Source organism: Empidonax traillii, unplaced genomic scaffold, assembly GCF_003031625.1.
Source record: "Empidonax traillii isolate 1590-97213 ecotype Southwest subspecies unplaced genomic scaffold, ASM303162v1 scaffold303:size634589, whole genome shotgun sequence".
Classification (NCBI taxonomy): domain Eukaryota; kingdom Metazoa; phylum Chordata; class Aves; order Passeriformes; family Tyrannidae; genus Empidonax; species Empidonax traillii.
The window spans coordinates 315953-338590 of NW_020955496.1; the positions used below are offsets into that span (position 1 = coordinate 315953).

The 22638-nt window shown below is 40.2% G+C and overlaps 1 protein-coding gene across 18 annotated transcripts in view; it reads right to left on the minus strand.

Moving 5' to 3' along the window:
* LOC114060994 (poly(rC)-binding protein 3-like) overlaps positions 1-22638 on the minus strand; it is a 401074-nt gene that overhangs the window by 128993 nt on the left and 249443 nt on the right. The window contains exon 1 of one of the 18 annotated variants that reach the window (XM_027890937.1): positions 22427-22478. The exons of 16 other annotated variants lie outside the window; for them this stretch is intronic. The gene's annotated coding sequence lies outside the window, so the exon portion shown is untranslated. Of the gene's footprint in view, positions 1-22089; positions 22314-22426; positions 22479-22638 lie in introns of those variants that run through there. One more of the 18 variants, XM_027890936.1, reaches the window with a different exon arrangement.

Here is a 22638-nt window from a genome sequence, read left to right on the forward strand (position 1 = left end):
ATTCTTTTCTCAGGCAGAAGATGAACTTTTGTTTTGCTTCCGAATCTACATGTTTTAGAATAATCTTTGGGGTAACTGTGGTACTTCCATTTGTTCCAGAAGTATGCCCTCTCTGTACTACCTTTCCATCTATTAAGACCACGATAAATACAAAAACCAAAACTATCATAAATTATCACAATAAAACCACTGAATGTATCAGAAGCTGAGTAAAGAAAGTTGCTGAAATAATTTGTCTTGCCAAGTGAAGCAACAGAAAAGGTAGCGGTACAGGGGGCAATGTTATGCATGGAAGAAAAATAAATGGAAGGGTCTCTGTTTCACTGCCTGCTTGGTAGATTTTTCTGTCCATTTCTCTCTAGCGGGTTAATAAGTGGGCTGTCGCAACCATGATGGCCTTGATGATTGTATTGACAAGAAATCATGATCTACCGCAGACCCGCTTCTACCAAATGGCTGGATAAGCCCTTCCATTAACAATACTAATCAGATAAAGTATTGCTAATGGATGACCCTACATCTGGTTACCATGAACTGCTCTGCTTAGTATGTATATGCTGTATTTCTTATGCAAGAGGCAAGATGTCACTGCAATGAATTTATAAATTATGTTTGGAACATTGTTTATACTTTATTTTCTGTTGCAACTTCGGAAAACAGAGAGCTGGTTCTTTGTTTGTGTCCTTAAATGAGATTACTCTTATGCATTGCTAAAGGTTTCGATGACCCAAACAAACAAAGGAACCGACATGAAAAGACCTATGAGGGGTGACTTTACATACCCACTTTCTGCTCCTGGTGTAAAGGAGTTACTTACATAAATGCGTTCTGATAATCACATATCCAGGTAAAACATATTCTGAAAATGAAGGTATAACAGCCATTTGACAGATAAGCGGCATAAAACCATAGCGTCCTGAGCCCTAATCCCTTCATGTAGCTGTAAAATATTTAAAGTACACAGTGTTTAGAGGCACTTAATAGATAGCAGTGATAAATCCCTCCCAGAAAAAAAACTTGTCCTTTGAGCTTTATCAAAATAGAGAAATCTTGAGGTACAACATCCACAAAATTCACTTGCCAAGAGATGCCCCATGCTCTTCTCCATGAGAAGAATGGCATCTCTGCCAAAGCGCAGATAAAGCAGTTTGCCTTCAGTCCTGTGATGGGTTTAGCACCAGCTAAAGCTTTTACAGCATTTGTCTTCAGTCAGTGAAAATCTCCCTACCGGCAACACAGATAAGAGAACTTGGTTGCCTTTGTTCTCTTACAATGTAACATTGCAAAAGGAGAGCAAAACATCATCAATTCGTAACAGCAATATTTTATACCTATCTTGCAGAGTCAGACCCACATCTGTTATAGTTTGGACATCAACAAGTAATTGGAACTGAAGTCACTCACATTATTTTGATCCTTTCCACTTTAACATCTGTTTTATAGAATGGATCATGGTCCCTGCAGAATGTAGGGGGCTTTAATTTTAAAGCCACTCTTCCAATGCAGCCCAGAAAGCAGATTTTTTTGCTTCAAGACTGGAAGGTTTACAGTAAAGACACAGGGACACATCTCTCCACAGGCTAACACAGAAATTGGAAGTTGCTGTTAAAAGGACCTACCCAATTTCAACTTACAGGTTTGCCCCCTATAGTTTCTTTATTTTTCCTCTAGGTGAAAAATCACTTCCTACTTTTATTAGGTCAGACTAGTAAGATACTCTTAAACAGCTAAGCTACAGAAAAGCTCAGACTTTCTAAGCCCCTATGCCTAAGCAAATCCTCAGTTAAATGTTGTTTTTTTTTTTTTTCCTTAATGAGGATATTGAATACAGAGGGACAGTTTGTTATCAGCAAGGGGCTTGGGAGGTCAAAAGCTCCCTTCCATCCCATGGGTCTCTTTTTTTTGGGGTGGAACTGTGATGTCCATCACACTTACAAAAGAATATAAACTATGCCTTAAACTTCCATTACTTTGAGCTGCAGGAGCTGGGAAACAAATGGGCTTTTAGAATATTAGTGATTTTTAAACACAATTTACTTTGGCCCCCAGAAAGTTCTGGAACATAAATTACTTATACCTATCAGTACTAATAATGCTGAAAATTGCATGGCTAACTCATAGTGCACATTTGTTGACTCACATATCATATAAAGAAGCTAATTGACATTTTCATATCAAATTACTAATAGTCTCTCTATAAAAAAAGAACAGACAATGCAATTTCATCCTTTAGAATGACTTTTGCCAACATACAAGTCTAAATTTTCACTTTCAATCAATGCAAACATCAGGTTTTTTCAACAGCTATCTTCCCCTCCCACCAAAGGAATGCTGTGCCAAAGCTTTTACAAGGATTACTTGGTTATTTTTTTTTAGGTGCAGTTACATTTGGATGCCCTTTCAGCTCCAAAGCTTTGATCTAAATATTGTCATGCCCTAAGTAATTTTGATGTGGTCTAGCGCCACACAGAAACAATGCCTGAGGTTATTTCTGTGTATCTTTGTGCCAAATTATGCAGCCTTCCACCTGTGGTTGGAAACAGGTGTCAGATACTACTAACTGTAAGTGAACTCTTACACCTCTTCTCTACAATTCATCTAATTTTCTTTAAACTTTAACAGCTTCAAGTTGTACAGAACGAAGCTCTACAACACTATGTCAAAAGCTACAATAAAATAGATCTTAACCCAATACAGTTTGGTTGGCTCCTTTAAGGTCTGAGAGATCCAGACAGTACAAATGTTCACCCCTACCTTGCTCTGTTACTTTCCAGCCCCATTTCACAACAGGAGGGTGGATAATGCAAGAAAGAGGCAAATTTTGGTAAAAGGAGGAATTGAGCTGTGAATTCCTATGGTTTTCAAAGTTTTAAGGGGTTTTTTTTCTTCCTCCCTAAAATATATATAACAAAGTAACAAACCCTTTACAAATAAGCCAAGTTTCTCTTCCCTATCTTTATGGAAAGCATCCAAAAGCACAGACTGCAAGAAAGCCAGAGGGCAGCCGCAGCTTCACGTCAGCTCAACAATTCTTGCCTGGGCTTCTCCCTGAGCTCCAAGCCCAGGAGGATGATACTGCAGAGGACCAAGTGGTCCAGCCTTTGTGCAGGGTGACGGATGGAATTAGCTCCCACACACCGACTGCTGCAGCCACGCAGTTCCATGTTCTTCAAAAACCGAGGTCATATATACAGATTTTTACCTGTGTTTTGGAGGTCACATTGATGCTGCATATGCTTCAGGGATAGGAAAGTGCACAGTTGAAGTGCCTCTCTCACAACCTATAAGCATCTTCTGGCCATTGCTTAAAGGCTTAAAGGCAGGTGCTTTCATTAAAGAGATGAAAGCAGCATTTGTTTCAGTAAATTTGTGGGTGTCAGGACTTGTCAGGAATCCCTGCAACTATTCTTACCAGTAAGACAGCATTGCAGTGTTGTAGCTCAGTTGTCCTTTTAGCTGAATTAGGCCCATTTCCTGCATTCGTAATTGCAATATGATTCAAGGATTCAAGGATGGGGTTGCATCTGTCTCCCCAGAAAAAAAAAAAAAATTAGCTTCTTGATGATAGTACTGAAGTGTGAAAGGGTCTCTAGGACAGGGAGACAGTTTGATGTTCTGCTTTGAGCCTGGCAAGCTATTTGGATAACCTGGTGGCTTCAGGCAATATCACAAAATGAAATTATACAGTTTCAGTTAAACGGAAGGAGGAAGGTCACAAACATCACAGCAGTGCTCCAGTAAAATGTAGTACAATTAACTGCAGCTGCAGCTTCCCTACCTGCATTAAAAGTGGTCTGCAACAAATATAAACCTCAATCAAGTGAACTGAAAGTATGTTTTCCTGTTTAAGACTACTGCCACGGCTATGATCAGACATGAGCATATTTCATCAAGATGATGGTTATTTTAGATGACAGCTACTTCGAGGGGAAGAAAGTCTGGGCTGATGTCCACTCCAGGCAATCCTAGTGATTTCAGTGCATAATTTAGGAAACAGCAATCTCCTACATTCAGCACATTCTGTGCTGAAAAAAATAAAAGGCAACAGGGAATTCTAAATACCAAAAAAAACACAATGCCACACCACCAAAACCACCACATTCTGTGAGAAGGAAGCCCAATTCCACCCTAAACCCCTTTTAAGGGTAACTTCCTATAAAACTCAAAGCAAAAATACCATATGTATACATAAAATAAGGAACTGTGTACATATAAATGAGCTCTAACCTTCCTTCTGGTTTGTCCATATGACTAAAATAATGGCATCTGCTTAAGGTCAGAGGTCTGTAATACATGAATGCTGTGCCTGTAGTACATGCATTCCAAAGGCAGGCTGCACTGTCATGGATAATTATGATATCCAGTGTAGAAACATCTGTTTCATTTATGGTAGTCTTTTTTTTTTTTTTTTTTTTTTTTTTTTTTTTTTTTTTTTTTTTTTTTTTTTTTTTAGCCTAATAGAAATAAACCTTGATCCCAGGAATATAACATATCTTAAGTACAATGGGAGATTCCTTTGGCAAGACTGACCATTTAAAATTAAGTGGAAAACATGATTTTTTTCAAACTAATCTAACTTTTAATTTCCATTTCAATTTTCATTACATTGGATAATCACACAGGCAGTCTAGGAAAGCTATGTGATGATGTTTGAACACAGGAAGATCTCATTAGAGAAGGATGATAAGAAATGAAAGGCTATATTCTAGCTACAGATCATGTGATCCATTAGTAGGACGGGAGTTGGAAGGAAAAGGCATCAAAATCACCATAGAGAAATGTTCTGCTAACTCAGTCTTGCTGGTTTTCTGAAAACAAGGGAATGCATTTTCAGGTCAGTGATTTTCAACTGTTTTCAATTCACAGATCCCTAAATATTTTCCAGTGGAGATGCAGACCTCTGAATAGCAAAATTAAGCCCAAGGCAAAAGTGCTTGTTTTTCATCTTTACCTGCCAAGGGTTTTTGAGATATGGTTCTCAGACCATACGCTGGAAAACATTTTTTAGAAGACATCTTTTTATCACAATTTAGCTGTTTTTCTTAGAACACTATCACAGCTTTCCTCTAAAGGAAGAAGGAAGAAAAGACACATTAGTCATGCTTACGTTTTCAGGTCTCTTCACCGTAGACAGTTTTAGGTACAAATTGCATTACAAGCCTTCTTTTTGTAGTTTATAAGCCCTCCATCAAAAGGAAGGAACCCATGTCTATCTACCTGAAACTGACCTTCAGCATGTAAGATCTGCCCCTGGTCTTGGTTCAGAGTCAGAATATCTGGACTTAATTTACACCACAAAGGGAAATGCCAATGCAGGACCTCGGGCAGAGGAAGATACGTAAGTGCTACCCTAGAGGAGTCCTGTGTGTCACCTACATTTGCCCAAGAATTACCAGACATGAGAACAACCTATAAAACAATTTTGTTTTTTGTTCAGTTTAAAAATATCTTCAGTTGCCTGCAGAGTTCTTTCCTTCCCTCAGTTCCACTGACAGTGATTTACACTATGTATAGTCCTCTCCATATTTCCTTTGGGAGAATCTCATGTGTCTATTTAGCAACAGATAAGATTCACCCAAAGGACCCAGCCCAGGATTATGTGGTCTATGAGAAGACTCTTCTACATGACAGATCAGGCACATCCCCTCAGGCACAAATTTGGAAACAAAAGCATCTTTGTGCCCACTGATCATTAAAGCCCCTGGAGCATGTTTTGTACACACGCTGGCTCTGAAGATAAGCATCCCTACTGCTCTTTAGAGAGTGTTCTTGGTGCAGGCTTTAAAAGAAACCATTAATTTGAACAGGGTTGTTCCCACTTAGGTACTTTCTCTTCCCCAGTCACTTTCCAAATTTCAACTAAAGGTCTGAGCTCCAGCCCTAACTTTGGTGTTTGGCAACAGGACCTCACAGCTTCTGTATTACAGAGAGGAGAGACCAATACAGCCACCACGCACTGGTGAAGGCCCAATCTAGATGAATATGCAGGCTCTTTACAACAACGGCATCCCCCCCCTCAGTAAGTTATAGACAGGAAACAATAATTGAAAAAAATCCTCAGAATAATTCTCATATAGGGATAGTGCAATTTGATAGAAAACATGACAAAACCTTGACAGGTTGACAGAATCACCAGAAAAAAAAATCTTATGTATTTATATGATGCAGAAAAGAACAATCTAATTTTTTTCCATGGTGGTTTTCATGTTACCTATTCCACCACCTACAGAGTGTTAACAATCCTTTATTCTGCTAACACATAGTGGAAATCCCTTTCCTGGCAAATATCATCATCAAAGGGACAATTTCCCAGAGAAATCTGGCTCAAATTCAAGATTCTTTGGGAGGATCAAAGATGGATCAAAAAAGGGGGGAGAGGAATTCATGAGCATATCAAACAGAAAAGTTGTATGCATCTACTCTTGCACTTGATCAAGAAAAATAAAATTGTTTTCTTTTAGTCTCTGTCTGACTGACTAATCACTGTGGCTGAGTCAACACCTCTCATTTGTAACTGGAAGCAACCATGCTTCCAGAGAGATCCAGATCAAGTACATGAAATAGAAATAAAGATCAGCCAACACCAGAAATCTTGACTGTGGAACAAAAGATGCAGAATAGAGACTGGCACATTTTTTTTCTCCCCCAGGTTGCAGTGTAACATCCTGGCAGATCTAATGTTCATATTTGCATTACTATAAATCTGTAAAGCACTCAATGACTTTGATGAGCTAAGAATCAGTGGTCCAGAATGGCTTCAAAGAATAATTGGCTACTTCAGAGAAAATTCCCTCATATTTTCGGATGAAATAAAACGTAAGATTTTCCTTTATGTGGCCATAAAACCTTATTGAGCATCTTTCTTACTTCACACAATGACAATCAGTCTGCTTAGCTAGAGAAAATTTAGTAATGTTAATAAAACTACTAAAAAAATAAATAAAAGAACCATGCTGTTGAAAATTGCAATAAAATTTATTACCCCTGGTGCATAATATATGAAAATTGAAAGTGAATTGGAAACATACAGGCTTGTCTTTGCAAAGAATACTGCCACACATGGAGTAAAGTAACTCAGGTCACACCAGAAGGGGTTTCCTTACCATTTGATAACTCATCAGTGGATATAGAGAAGAAATTGAGAGTTAACCCAAGTGACTTAGCCCTCAGACCACTATCAACTAACACGCTTTCCACTGGTCTTAAAACACGATTGTTTCACAGCACTTTGCAACTTAACTCTCCTGCGCTGATCTCTTTTTTGATGTCAGAAGTGCACAAAGTGATTGTTATTCCAATTTGTGTGTTACATTTTCTTCTGCAGATAAGGGGAAAAAAAAAAGTGAAAAAATGAAGGGAAAAAAAGAGGGGTAGAGGGAGAGAGAGAACATGCCTCTCTAAGCATTCCCTTTGCCATTCCAATTTAAAGACAGACCTCATGACAAGCACCATGGTACTCATATTCATTGCAAGCCGAAGAACAATGCAATTAAGGGGCAAGGATTATCCAGCCACTAAAAGCAGTTTGGAGACAATAACAGTAAGCTCATAGTGGTGTGTGTATCAACCTCTGATGTCCTAACCTTTCTCAAAATCATCCCTTCTCTGACTCCCTGTCAAAATGGATTAATGCTCTGTCAGTGGGTCCCAGCTGCCTTACTCCCAGCACAGTGCCAGCAATGTTCAGGGACTTCATGTCCCAAATGCAGCTGGGTCCCAGCTCTGCCTGGGATGCATCCCACAGCCTGTGAATGCAAGAGGCATGGCCTCAGATGTGGGAACAGGAAAGGGAGCATTACACACAGCTGTCACTCATGTCCAAGGACCACCTCATCTCTGGTTCTTCTAATGGCTACAGACTTCCCCCCTCTCTGAGACACCAGGATGTTCTATGAATAGGAGCCCATTTTCCTATTTAACCTTGCAAGGGTAGCTAATTACAATGCAAATAAACTTAGTACAAGTTACTGCTCAGACTTCGAAAATCTGATTTGTTTGCAAACACACACAGACACGACTGCTGGCTCAGGAGCAGCTGTAGTTGCATTCACAGTGTCTGTGAGTTGAAACTGTTGGAACAGCTACTTCTGCTCATCCCAGAAGGCACACAGACACTTAGACAACAACTAATCCATGCAGCCCTGCTGCCTGAGCTCAGCAGACTAATCAACCTGGGTGGCTTTGCTTACAAAAAAACCCACAAACAAACAAACAAAAAACCACACACACAAAAACCCCAAATCATCCACAAAAAATCCCTGAACCAAACATACACCTATTCTTTCTTGCTGACAATGCAACCACAAGCAGCATGGTCGCACACTCCCTGCCTCTGCGCCTTGCCCACCAACAGTGCTGTAAGAACCTATAAATACCGTGGGGATGCACACTTGTGGTGTGGAGCCCACTCACACTGTCTGTCTGTTCTCTGGCCTCATAGCCAGATGCCAGACAGATCTGCAGAGCTGCAAGGGCACCCGCAGGCTTTTGCAGCCGACCGCAGTAACATGGCAGCATCATTTGTTTCGGAAACCAAACAATAAAGAAAGCTTCAGCTATGTAAGTAGGAACTAAAGGGTTTCTTTTGATCTGGACAGCCTGCTATTTCTACGTATCTTGTCTTTCACTGCACATTTTTCTTTTGCTATTTATGTACTACAACACAAACCTCCTGGACAAGCTACTAATTCTAAATGACACCAAGTAAAATAATTAAATAAATAACTAGTCTCTCCAACATCTCAAACTCGGGCATTCAAGAGACCTGCTCTACAGATCAGGGAGGCAAACCAGGAATAACCATCCTGAATCCCTCTGCTCCCAGCACAGTATGGGAAGATTAACTCCCTGTCTAATAGCCTGAGACGGACCTTAGGAAGGAACCATTTATCGAGCAGATGGTAATCAAAGCCACATCTCTGCAGATTCAGTGGCAATGAGGTATGAGATAAGATTCCAGCTCCAGGGTTTGAAAGATGCCTTCAAATGGGTTAAATTTTCTCCCTAAATTCTGTTATTTTCTAATTCCAGTTCAATTTTTGCAGCAAGTCCCCTTTCCTGGGGCTTCCCTTGGAACAGCAGGACTGCATTTCAGCTTTTCAGGACTAACAGTCCTCTCCCAGATCTCAGTGACTGCTAACTTCAAAAGGGAACACACTTGGTTCATTAGACTGCTTAATGACATTCATTTTGGCACTAATCTTAAATCACTTAATACATTTAAAACTTTTTTATTATTGCTTTAAATAAGCAATATAATCAAGCAATCAGACTGGATTTGCCAACAACTGAAAGGACCTCCATCACGGAAGAAAACAGACGTATTTTAAAGACAGCTTGCCTTATTGAGTTTTCACCTGAATTATGACAAAGTGTCATTCAGAACCATGCATCAAAATATTTCGTACGATATTACGGCAACACCTAATTTTTTCCAGCTGAAGATGATGAAACAAATTAATCTCTGGCATAGACTAGCAAGGAAGCAAATAAGAAATGTGGCCACTTATGACAATGATAAATATGGATGTGAAGAATAAGAAACCACCAATGGTGATAAAATCAGCACAAAATGTTTTAAGTGTTTATATCTGAATGAGCAGATGAATTTTATAATCAAGCAACAAACTAGTTCTGAAATTCTACCATTCACTCAGGCAAGAATAACACAAGATAACAGTACAGTGTGAGCTCTTTCACAGATAAGCAACTCTGGAAAGAAGTAAAGGGTGCTAAATGCTATTCAGGGGAGGAGAAACAGCAGTAGAGAAAGAATTAGGCAAGTGGGATAAACTTAGCAGAAAAAGACTACTGACTTAAAAAAGCACATTACAAGTAGAGAAAAGTAAAATAAAGATTTTTCTATTATAAAAGTTACTACAGATGTCATTAATAGATTCACATATTTCTACAAAATTTTTTTTTATGAATGTAATCAATTGTTGGATCATACAAACTGAAAACATCTTGAATTCAAGAAAGATAATTCAGATAGTTCAGAGGTTTGATGAATGGGGAGGCATTGAGAGTGAAGTGAAAACAAAACCAGTCAAGCTTCTAAAAATTCAGAGACCTCCTAAATACAAAAACTGAAGTTGGTTTTCTGAGACTCCTGGCATGGTCAGCAGCTAGTCTTACATGCAGTTTGTTTCTTTCTATTTTAGAACTATTACTTTGTTGCTGTCTTGAAATTAAAAATGACAAATACACAGGAAAATTAACCCAAACTCAAATACATGTCAAGTAAATATGGATGAGTTATTATTTTTTTAAAGTCCTTAAGCTCCTTAAGCATTAACTTCATGTAGTTTCGGGGAAATATTTTGCATCTTCCCGTTCGACTTGCCTTTGTCTACAAAAGAGAATAGTAATCCACAAATACTTGAAATGTGCTGATATAGAAAACAGGGCAATATTTCCTCATAACAAGTAAACTTATTCTTCCTTTAGCTTGGAATATAAGCAGCATCAACTGTTGTCTAAAAGGGCAGAGCGTGATGCCATCGGAAAGTAGGGTCAAAAATTGGTTGGAGATCAAAGATTATTTTGCAAGTTTGATCTGTTTGCAGAAGAAGCAACTGCTGGTCTTTGATGTGCATGTATCTTGTACAAATCCAAGGAGGTAATAATTCCACAGTACAAAGCCATGACGTGACCACAAATGGAGTACTGCATGCAGCTCTTATCTCAACATATTGCAAAAAAAAAAAAAAAAAGATATAAAATGACTAGGCATATATATAAAGAAGGCTAACTTAAATGATACAGGAATTGGAGGATAAGATGCTGAATATGAAGACAGACTAAGGAAGATAAAGTTACATAATCCAGAAAAGAGGATTGAGCAGGATATGATCATAGTCTATAAATAACTTACAGGTAACAATATAGATGAAAGAAGAGAATTACTGAGAGTCCTGGTAGAGGGTAAGATGAGAAGCAACTTCCTTTACCTAAAGAAGGAAAAACTGAACAGAAGAATGTAGGCCAGACATTTGCAAAACTTAACACCCCACAGCAGCATACGTGACTGCATTTTAATCAAGGTGAAGTAATTTCACACGTAGCAGCTCCAAGTAAAACAGGCAAGTCTTGCGCCTTACAGGACACAGCCCAACCCTATGGCCATCTGCCCACCGAATACACTCACATTTGTTCTGCTGTCTGGATGCCCAACAACAGAGATGAATTCAAAAGAGACATCAAAGTTGAGAATAATTTTAAATTCGAAAACATGGCTGTCCAAAAGAAGTATTTTTATTTTCTCCTGCAACTTATGGAACACAAGTCATTAATATCAATCACAGCAAAGAAAAATGGCATTAATATGGCAAATGACCCATCATAACAGGTAAAGATGGACATGCAGCAAGTGCCCAGGATGTGTCTCAAACAGCAATAGAAGATTTGCTCCCAATTAATCCAACTTGCAAATTTTCAAATAACATCAATGTAAAGCCATACCTTCTCACATGAATTGGAATAAGTAGAGATACACCTCAAAAACTGAAAAAACATGAAGTCTGACTTATACATTCAACAGAGCAGCAGAGATTTACAAAGAAACAGCAAGAGGTTGGCCTTATGATTAATATGAGATCCAGAAGGCTAATTTGAACAGGGAGGAAAAAAAAGCTTGCCTAGAATATCTTTTAGTTATTTCACTGCTGAATGTTCCAAGTGGCTGAAATGAAAATGCACAAGTTTCAAAAAGTCTATTCCTACTGAAAATAAGTGGTGGTGGACACAATCAGTAGGTGCTTTGGTGTAGTCTTCCCATAGTAACCACAAGACCCTTCCTATGTCAATAAAAATATTACCTCCTCTGAGGGATGTGGAAAAAAATCCACATACCAAGATAAGCTATTTCTATCCAAACATAGTGCAAAGGCTTTCACTCTGTATTTCTAGTGTCACGGAAATACCACACACACTTTGCACTGGTCCCATGACTGAGACAAGACATCTTTGCAAACCCTATGATTTCCTCTTCTACCCCAACAGAAGGAGAAAGACAGGTTTAAAACTTCTGAGGATGAGAGGAAAAGTCAGGAGAAATGGATGGAGAAAGAAGACGGAGCCTGTGAAAACACAATTTCCAGGGACAACAGAATCATTGAGGTTGGATAAGACCCTTAAATCATCAACTTCAACAGTTAACCCAGCACTGACAAGTCCACCACTAAACCATGTCCCATATCTACATGTCTTTTAAAGACCTCCAAGGGTGGTGACTCGACCACTTTTCTGGATAGCCTGTTCTCGTGCCCAATAGCTCTTTTAGTGAATAATTTTTTTCCTAATATCCAATCCAAACCTCCCCTGGCAGCACTGATGCTGTTCCCTCTTGTCCTATCACTTGTTACTTGGGGAAAAGCTCGTATCTTATTCAGATACGAGCTGGAGCAGTATCACACATCACTTTCAAAATGAGGTGCAATCTTGCAGCTAAAGTCAAACGAAGTGTGTGGTAACACTATCGAGTTGCCACAAAGATGGGATGTAGGAGGATAGAGGATCCTAGAAATCCGCAGGGATTAAAGAGAAACCTGTTCTCATCCTACAGTTCCAAAAGAGTAATTGAGGAGAAATTCTGTCTGGGGTTTTGTGGACATCTCCTCCTCCTCAACACCTTCCTTGGATGCTACAAGTGGATAAGGCTATCTCCAGCTCAGACTTTATCACATTTGGTCTTTTGCACGTATGTTAAAATTCAGGACAATCTTCACTGTCTGTCCCAAAGAATTAAGACAGCACATGAGTGGAATACATAGAAACAGCTATTTCAATTTGCAAAAATTAAGGAGGTAAACTATTAAAATACAACTTCGGTTACAAATATAAGATCATCATCAGCTAAGAATGAGGATCAACAGGACTTCAGATTGACAATAAACATAAGACATTTATGTTTAATAACATTTCTGTCACAAAGTCACTATGCATATATACAAACCACAGATAGGTCTGTAGATTAGATGCTCAATGCTTGCACAACAAAACAGTATACTTACTTTGACCAAATATTAACTGAATAATATTAGGTAAAAATGAATATAGATGTTCTCCATACTTTGCTGATGACACATCATTTAAAAAACCCACAACATTTACTTGAACAAATACATTTCAATAAGTCCTTTTCTTGTATGAGAAGTATAGAAGCAAGAGACTGTTACAGACTGCAGTTATCCAAAGCTGCAGACATGCGAGCTTGCCTCACAACAAGCTATAACCCCATTTTTGTTTATTACTATAGCCTACCCATTTGCCATCTACCCTAACAAATGTTCTCAATGAAAAGCATGCAAGTACACACCCTTTTCTTTAGCTTTCCCCAGGGTGCTGAGGATCATCAGACAGATTATCAGCTTTCTGCAAGAGATGTCTGCACAGTTTTCAAATTTCGACTAATAATCTCTTGAAATAAGGTTTGCAGCAGAAGATATGCTGAGCCAAACACATCACTAGACTGAATCTGTGCTGATGTGATTTTTAAAGAAGACTTTGCCCTTAGCTTTAAACATATATGCAGGGCCAAAGTGGCTTTATTCTGCTGATATACCCATCCCCTAAAAATTGCAATTGCTATCATGAAAATAAAAGTACCAACGCAAAACTACTTCAACTGAGACATTTCTGTGACTATTATAAGAAACAAACTGGTTTCTCAGACTTTTCTCAAAAAGCAGTGATAACAATGCACATTAATTTATTATATTCCTTTTAAACTTGGAAAAGCATGCACACAAATTTTGCCTGATTTGCTGGCATTCTAGAAGCAGAGGCATGCAAGAAATTTAAGGACTATAAACTTGACAATTTTCTTTCTAAACTTGCCAGTCGTCATTTAAAGTTGTGGTTAAGTTCCCAGTGAAGTGTTTCAAGTAAGAACTAATACCTTTGAAATCAACATAGCCAATAAAGGATTGTGCAGAAATCGAATAAACTACACATAAGATAATCCCCTCCATGTAAAATATATGTATCAGAAAACTCTGAATTGCATTGGCAGCAAAGGAAATAGAAATGAAACCGATTTTAGGTGTATTTGCAATCTTTTAAGCTTGTCCTGTATATTTTAAAGCTATTATTTAGAAATACAACTCTTTATCTGTCAACTCAGCCATATTCTCATTGAGAGGATCACATTTTGATGCATTTTTAAGTGTGATCTCGGAAGCTTACAGAGCTAAAAGGAAGATGTCATTTTATCAGTAGCCATAGGCAACCCTATTTCTGGCTACTTTGTTATTATTTATTTACCATTATATATATGATCTGCTGTTTTTACCTTTATTGATTAATAATAATAATAATATTCATTGGAGACTGGGTCATTCCTGTCTAGTGATGGGAAATCAGAAAGGTCACAAGATAAAAGAAAACTCCATTTTCATAGGAACTTTAATGTATTTCTCCTGAGGGAATTCAAGTTGCTTTAGAAAGGTTTAGATATATATTGGTGGGCCCTTTACACCTGAGCCCACTAAAAGCACATCCATATGTGCAGAATCCAGGGTAATAAAAGCACAGTAAAAAGGATACTTTCTGTACGTTTTTTTTTTTGTAAAGCCTGGCTTGCATTTTATTGCCAACACCACAGTAACTGTATACACCCACTCAAAGAAAGATCAGGGCTGTTTCTTAACAGGAGATACAACAGGCAAGAAAAGGTCACAGTGCTGGGAGAGTTCTATTCAGACAATGAACAGGATTAGAAGTGAATAGGTCCCAGCGAGCAGAATACCCTAAAATGAAACCCAGCAATGACAAGGCAAAGCCCAAAGTCCAAACTGTGTGTCAGCAAACTCCTCCCAGCAAGTCTGGGGTCAAGAAGTAACTACCAACAAAACTGACTATACATGTAGATGTAATCCACCACAAGTATCATACAACTGTCCAGTCAAACAACAAAGTACACAAATAAGACCCTCTAAAAGTTAAGGCTATCTTTGTCAGAAAAAGGTTAGTAACAGAATATAAGGAAATATCAAAAATAAGTCACTTAAACAGCCATAATTATGGCTTTTATCTTTCATTGAAACTGGAAACCAAGAGAGCAGAAAGGACGTTTCTGAGAAACCAAAAAGCATCGTCCAAGCACATTAAAGTAAATTCACACAGCTGCACAGGGATTGTTTCACCCACTACCTAGGAAATACCACTGAGGAATATCACTCATCAGCTGGCACTCGGTACCTGGTCACGGATGTGATCCTATGCAACCACAACATGAAGAGTAACAGGTGAGCCACCCTTACACACAGTCGTGACAGTCTTAACAGCTACAGAACGCAGGGATTTGCATTTCTAGTGTTTAAGCTAATGCATTCTGCTTCACAGCCAGGAACAGAAACAGGTATCCCTAAAGTTACAATGTCATAGCTGAAGATCAGTGTCTTCTAAAAGCATGCTTTTTTTAAGATAGGGGTGAAATTACACACAAACACTAATTACTCACAAAACACCTACCAGTAAGAGGCTGAATAACATGATGTCACATACTAAGTTATGATAGGATACGCCAACAGATGAATTGGTACTGAAGCTTCTAGAGATATACTGGCAATTCCAGTTCCCATAAGCAAACGGGAGGCCAACAGCAGTGCTGGTTGGAAGTGTGGGAAGGAGTCACACCCAGCACCTGATGGTCACAGCAGACACCCCCAAGTGCATATGCATTTCTGTCAGGATTGGGGGCTGTTTGGGGAGCTGCTCTAGTTAGTCAACAGGAAAATACAGCTTCAGGAGGCTCCACCACAATGGCTCGTGTTGCAATCTTTTGTCAGAAGTGCATCATCCCTGCACAGACAAGAGAGGCTTCCAAAACTTAAGCATTTCAAATTAAAGTATTTTAAAACACAGGGCCAGATTCTGAGAATCTAACTTATTTGACATTACAAACACTGAAGTACACTAAACTTCCTTGCAAACAAGTTTTGATAGCTCTTATAATTTTTATTCAGCTTCCTCTACCCCTCCACAGTAAGCACCATGGGATGCTGTTCATTACCTGCCAGGCATCTGTACTTGTACAGTGTGAATGCTGACAGGGGAAGGAGAAAGCAGGAAACAAAGTGTATCTCTCTCTCTCTCTCTCTCTCGGTGTTTGCTCAGAGCCCTTGCTCTTCATGGAGAAATCTAACGGTTTAACTTTTGATGTTCCCTACTACTTGAACAAAATCCGCTGATTTAAACATCCCTGAATTAAAAGGAGTTGCAACTCCAAACCTGATTCTCATCGCTGCAAATGGAAACTAAAACTAAAATTGTCCATTGGAACAGCAGTAGATTTTATATCTTCCTATTTGCAGAAGCAAAACATTTTATTTTTATTTACTTTCATAGGTATAACATACGTTTACAAGACAGTCTTTTTAATCACTTTGATCATATGTAAGCAAATCTCCACCAGATCCACATAGCTCAGGGACTGTCAGTATTTAATCCAGTACTATATAGTAATTATTGAGATTATACGGTAATTATTGAATGAATTTACAGCATTTACAAAGGTTGCATCAGCCCCTAACGTTTCACAGCCTTTTCATTTAAAATCTCTGCTGTTGTTCTATAGCATGTTTAATGTTACAATACAGCCAGCAAATTTTCCATTAGTTCTTCTGGTCAGATGCTGGCATGCAGCCAGAATCATGCTAATGAGGTATGCACACAGTTCTGTTAATTGAATGAAATCACAGAAAAGTAATTTTATGGTCTTGAAATCTCAGATTCTGTCTTTCTAGTCATTTAGTCTCAAACACTGAATAGGTGCTTTACTGCCCACTGATGAGAAAATATGAGCCCATCAGAGGTAAAGGTAATAGAGGATCATAAATACAAAACTAGATGGTGGGGACACTGCACCAAGCATTTCATTACTATGTAGATACATTCAAAAGTATTCTTTTTTTTTTTTTTTGAGAGACACATCCCTCTTCAGTTTTACATAGCACGCTCTGTATCTGGGATGGTATTCTGCTTCCCTACTTGCCACCGAGACAACCAGACTGTTCAGATTTCATTTCATGAAATCCTAAGGTCAGCAATAATATCTGTATTTGCTAACCAACAAAGACATATCTATTTGTACATAAAAGATGACCGAAGTCTTCTCATAGACTCATAGTCTCTCTACATGCTCTGTGTGCAGCTGCCCAGACTCTTGCTGCTGTGCCTGGGACTGCTGTTCTGACACAGCCACCCCCATTTCCTAAAACTTGGCTGAACATTCATAAAGCCCTGCTGTAAGCATCACAGTGCTTTTGTTGGTTTGTTGTTTCGGGGTTTTTTCTGTGGGTTTTTTTCTATTTTATTTTTAATTTTAGTGAAATTATTCTTTGTTTCTTATTACAGACATGTCCCTAAACTACTCTGTAAGCAGGGCCAAAAGTTTTTCAGGAAATGTCCAATGAATGTAACAGAAATAAAACAGTAAAAAAGAAGGCAGAAAAGTGCAGTGTTTTACCAAGTATATTCATTGCTTTTTTAAAAAAGTATTTGAAAATATTTATCCTAAAATATTTTTAAGGTCAAAATGAAACCAACCCGAAAATCACACATTCAAGTTTTTCTGTGGATCATTTTGCAGAACTTTTCAGGTGTCACTGCAATAAATACTAATAAATACTACACCGTCCTCCTCACACACTTTTATCAAGCTAGAGGCTGTCTGAGCAATTAGATTATGCCAAGAACAACAGGTACATAGACTCTTTTTACTCACTTTATAAGCCTCCTGCTTATTTATTCCATACTGTCACAGTCAAATCCTGCCATCAATGCCCACATCCTTCATAGGAGGAAAGTCTGCTGAGGTCACTGGGCTGAGTCTTGACAGTATTAATTGCTGCTCAACGACTCCCAGAAGTGTTTAGATACTGCGCCAAGCACAGACCTCTGAGGGGGCGGGTGGAACAAGAAAGTTCATCAGACTCTAAATGACCATTACAGCTTTGGAAAAAACAAGGTCTGATCTGAGTAGGAGTTCGGTCCATAGAGGACCAGAATTAAAAAAAGCTGAACCAAGACAAAAAAATAAACCCACTAGCTCTCTTGGAAGAAAAGATCAATTCACACTGGTCTGCAATTTTTTTGTTTTTCAAAGTATAGATCACAGCCCTTTTTATTTTAAATGACAATGACTTTCTATGCTAATTGTTTTTCGTGTCTCTGTGCTGAAGAAAGCAGGGCTCAGAAAGCAAGTCAAGATGCTGAACAGCATGTGTGTACACAAGATGACAGCCTTTGGCAGGGGACACAAAGGCTTCAGAATACGAGTGAGCACAGCAAAGGGCCACCCGTGTGCATAGGGGACGATGGGGCTGTCTGCTGGAAATCTGCCATAGTGCTCAAACGGGAGTTTGTTAGCCTGAACTTGATTTCTGTGCCTGCCTGATGAATTTTACCATACAACTGTGCTTGCTGAGTATCTTTGTGGCTCTATAACCACTTCATAGATGCTTGGACATATCATCATCTTCCTCTTCCCCTTCCCCTAGCTGATGGACACTAAACCCTTAAGGGTAAAAACATACACCCTTAAGAATAGGTGGATGTCTGTTACAAAGACTTTCTGCTTGATTTTAATCCAAAAGAGCTGGTGTTTTTAATTAAAACCTCCTTCACTCAGGTCTTTTTTTTTGTCTTATGAAGCATCTATCAATCAAGAGGAGTCACTGCAGGATGCACCCGGTGGCAGCAGGCTATTTCATCCCCTCCCCCAAGCCCAGACACTGACTTTTTCCTCTTCCTCCCCCCAACTTCATTAACTAAATGCACTGAATAAACCTTAACATCCTAGCTAAATCCTATTGGCCCTGGATTTGCTGCTTAATGCTAAAACCCAAGCGACCCATTTTTCTCCTGTTGATACTTCTACTGCTGATGGCAGCCAGCAGAGAAAAATACCCAACCTTAAACTATTTTAATGTAAGGAACAAAAGTCAGAGCATTCATCACTCACTCTTTCTGCTGCTGCACACAAACTTTACGTAAGCCTTACTTGGTGTGTCAAAGCCTCCCTTGCTTTTGTGCTTCACAGGCAGCACAGGGAGTCTGTTGCTTAGCAAGTGAACACAACAAAGTGCATCTGTTATTAAAAGTGCAACTAGGTCTGTTTTAAAGCAAAATGATCTGGCAAAGTCTATGAAACTAAATTTCTGTGCATTGTACAGTCTCCAATCATGACGCGTTTATAAACGTCACAAGATGCAGACCCCACTAACTGAAAATCTTTGGGAAAGACTAACGACGAGAGTAAACGGATTCAGTGAACAGATTCATTTTGGGTTACTAACCTTGCGCTGTGTTTCAAACAGTAAGCATGTCCTCCCAATTTCACGTACGCCGCAGAAAAGGCTAAAGACAATTCACTCTTCCCCTGCTCCCTTGCTGCCAGCCCTCTGGCTGCACCTAATCTCCCCTCAGCTCAGTTGCCCAATGCTTCCTCCTTGGTCCGTGAGGACAAGCAGGAAGCTCCACGGTCACTTCCCAGCTCCTGACTCTTTCTTCTCAAAGCACCCAAACTGGGTTTTCTGTCCAGCTGCAAAGTCTTGCTGTGGCAGCATTAAAAGCTTTGGCTCCTGGCTGCTCCTGGGGCCACCAGCCTGCCTGTTCTCCTTGCTCCACCAGATCTCTGACCTCTCTTCTTCCCTAAAAACATCATGGCATGACCACCATGTATTTTGCCACAGCATCTGAAGCTCCAAAATGCTTCCCTCCCACAAATACCTCTTTTACACTTCTGCTACACACACCTGTGACTACAGTCACATCCCTCATTAGCTTTCCAAGCTGCTCCACAACTTTCCACCACAGTGAAACACCCTTGCCCTACTGCAAGGGTCCCTCGGCAGTTGTCCCTGCCCAGCATGCTTGGATCAAGGCCGTCCCAAGCAGGAGGGCCAAGTCACGCTGTGCTCCACCGTGTCCTGTCCTTCTTCCCCCAGCACAGAGCACCTTGAGGGGTGCAAACTCTCACCCTTTCTCCAGGACAGCCTCTTGCCCTGCGATGGCTCCGTGGCAAGCGGCTTCACATGCAGAAAACTGAGTGCTTCCCCTCACGGCTTGCAAAAGTCGCTCACTGTATTTTCAGTAATCTGTCAGAGAAGGCTATTCCAGCTTGCTCTTGGGTATCCAACCAACACAGCAGTCTCTGGATTTGACTTATATTTTTAATACCACATTTCACTTCACATTATTATCAGACCTCAATGCCTTACAATACCAAGGCTGGCTCCTAAGAAGAAGGGTTGCATCCTAAAATGCCTACCACACGGACACCCAGTCCTTTGCCCAGCGAATTCCTGCAGCATTCAGAGGCTGCAAAGGCTGAAAACGAACAGGAGCCTGGGCATCTGTTAGAAATACAGCAATCCTGAATAAAAATTGTATTTACAAAGAACCTAAAAGCAAATGTAATCTAGCACTGAAATACGCAGCACAGGTTATGATTATTAGTACACTGTCTGTTATGAGAACGCTTTCAAATAAAAGCGCTTTCTTACTGACTGTGCACTTGCGGTAATGTATTTCTTACCAATACCACTAATGGAGTGTTCATCATGTTTCTAGCTTCTCTGAAGTAACATATATTGAGCCATGTAAGAATAAAATTAATATATCCATGGCGCTACACGTTATCGTACTGCACACACTCTACAAATGTGTTTAAATAGGGTCTTTGAAGGAAGTAATGGCAACTGACTTCAATATTACGGAAATATTCAAACCACCATAAATTGGACAGTGAGAATGATACAGAACACAACCAGTAAAACAAATATTTATATTCTTGAGGACTTGTTTTTGCAGCAAGGACACGGATGAGACAGAAAGTAAGTGGGCAAGGTCTTTCGTAAGAAACCAGCTATTTCAGATTGTAAGGAAAGTAAAAATATTTTTGTTCACCTGATTATAGATTAAGACAGTATGGAGCAATAACCACCTGATCGATCAAGTTTTTCTTATGAGTGGCATACTAGATAGATGACAATTTCTGAAGAGGTTTATGAGGAAGTAAGCCTCAGCTTTTCAGTTTATTTTATTTTCCCAAAGTCTTGACGGATTTTAGTATGGCCAATTCCTGGACTTTGCTTTCAACCATTCTCAGTAATAGTTCATGAACTTTGCACCAGGAATCTTTGTAGGGATAAGCAGTGGACAAATGGATTATCAGCTGCTCGACTCCATTTTTCACTATTGTTCTACATCTAGAACCGTACAGAAAAGAAAATACACAACCTACAGGGCAACTGGCTAGTATGCACAATTCCAAGAGGTTTGTGGGAGTTTTTTAATATTTGAAGGTAGACACACAACAGAATTTTCAGTTATGACTGCATTTTGCTGCCTATAATATATGCATAAGCTGCTAAAATGCGTATAGGTAATAACTATGCGTTTAGGTGTCATAACTATTTTTCCAGTAGCACTAACAGGGTTATCAGGAACACAAGTTCAAGTTGCACACTAAAATATAACCATATCCACTAAAGGGACAGTCTAGCAGATGCATAAAAGACATTAAAACATAGTTTTAGGTGTATAGTAACAAAATCTGTTGCATCTTTAAAAATAGTAATATTAATAGCCATAACAATGAGGTATGATATCCAGACTCCTCTTATCATTACTGTTAACTCAAAGCTACCATATATTTTCTAACTTTTCTTTAAGAAACACTTTTGAAGTTCACTTTTCCCCCACTGCACAATTCACAAAGCGACGACACAGTTGTTTACTCAGTTTACACAGCAACTTAAAAACAACAACAAAAAACCCTCCAGAAACTTTAACAGCTAAATGAAAGGTGCTAACTTCCAATGCCAACGCCAAAATACGGGACAATATCCCATCTTGGTTGGTTTTGACAGTGATGCGCGTTTTACAGCACGTCTGAAACTTATTAGCCTCTGCTTTCCTAATCCCCTCCGCAACCCCTGCGGTTTCCCTTGGCCTCTCCCCATTTCACGTTAAACTTGCAGGAAACCATTAGCCCGGGACACAAGGACACACACCGAGCAGGCTCCGGATGATATTATCGCCTCTAAGCGCCGGAGCTGCGGCTCAGGCGGGGTTACTCACCCGAGGGAAGCCCACACTTCCCGACTGACAGTCCCTGATGGATCTCTCTCCGCGCGGCTCACTCGCGCGGCCGATAAGCCAGCCCCATCCCCGCACGGAGCGCTTCCACAGCAACTTGTTGGTTCCCGACCTTTCGCAGCGAGTTTCCCCGACTTTGCCTGCCGCCACCGCCGCCGCCCGTCCCGGGCCGGCACAGCGGCCACACGCGGCTCCTCCTCAGGCACCCCGCGGCGGGGCGGCAGCGCGGCTCCCTCAGCATCGCCACAAAGCAAAGCCCAGCGCCCACCCCCGCGGGCAGCGCCCGCCGCCCTGCCGCGCCCGGGGCCCGCACACCCACCTGCGGAGCGGGACCCGCACAAGAGCCGCCGCAGCAGCCCCGGAGCCCGCACACGCCGCTCCCGCCTGCCGAGGGTGCGCCGCTCCCGCCCTGCCGCCCTGCGCGGGGCTGCAGCAGCCGGCTCCCTCCGTGCCGCCCTGCGCGGACAGATGGCCGGCAGCCCTCCGCTCTGACACAGCTGAACCAAAGCCCGGCTTTTTTTTTTTTTTTTT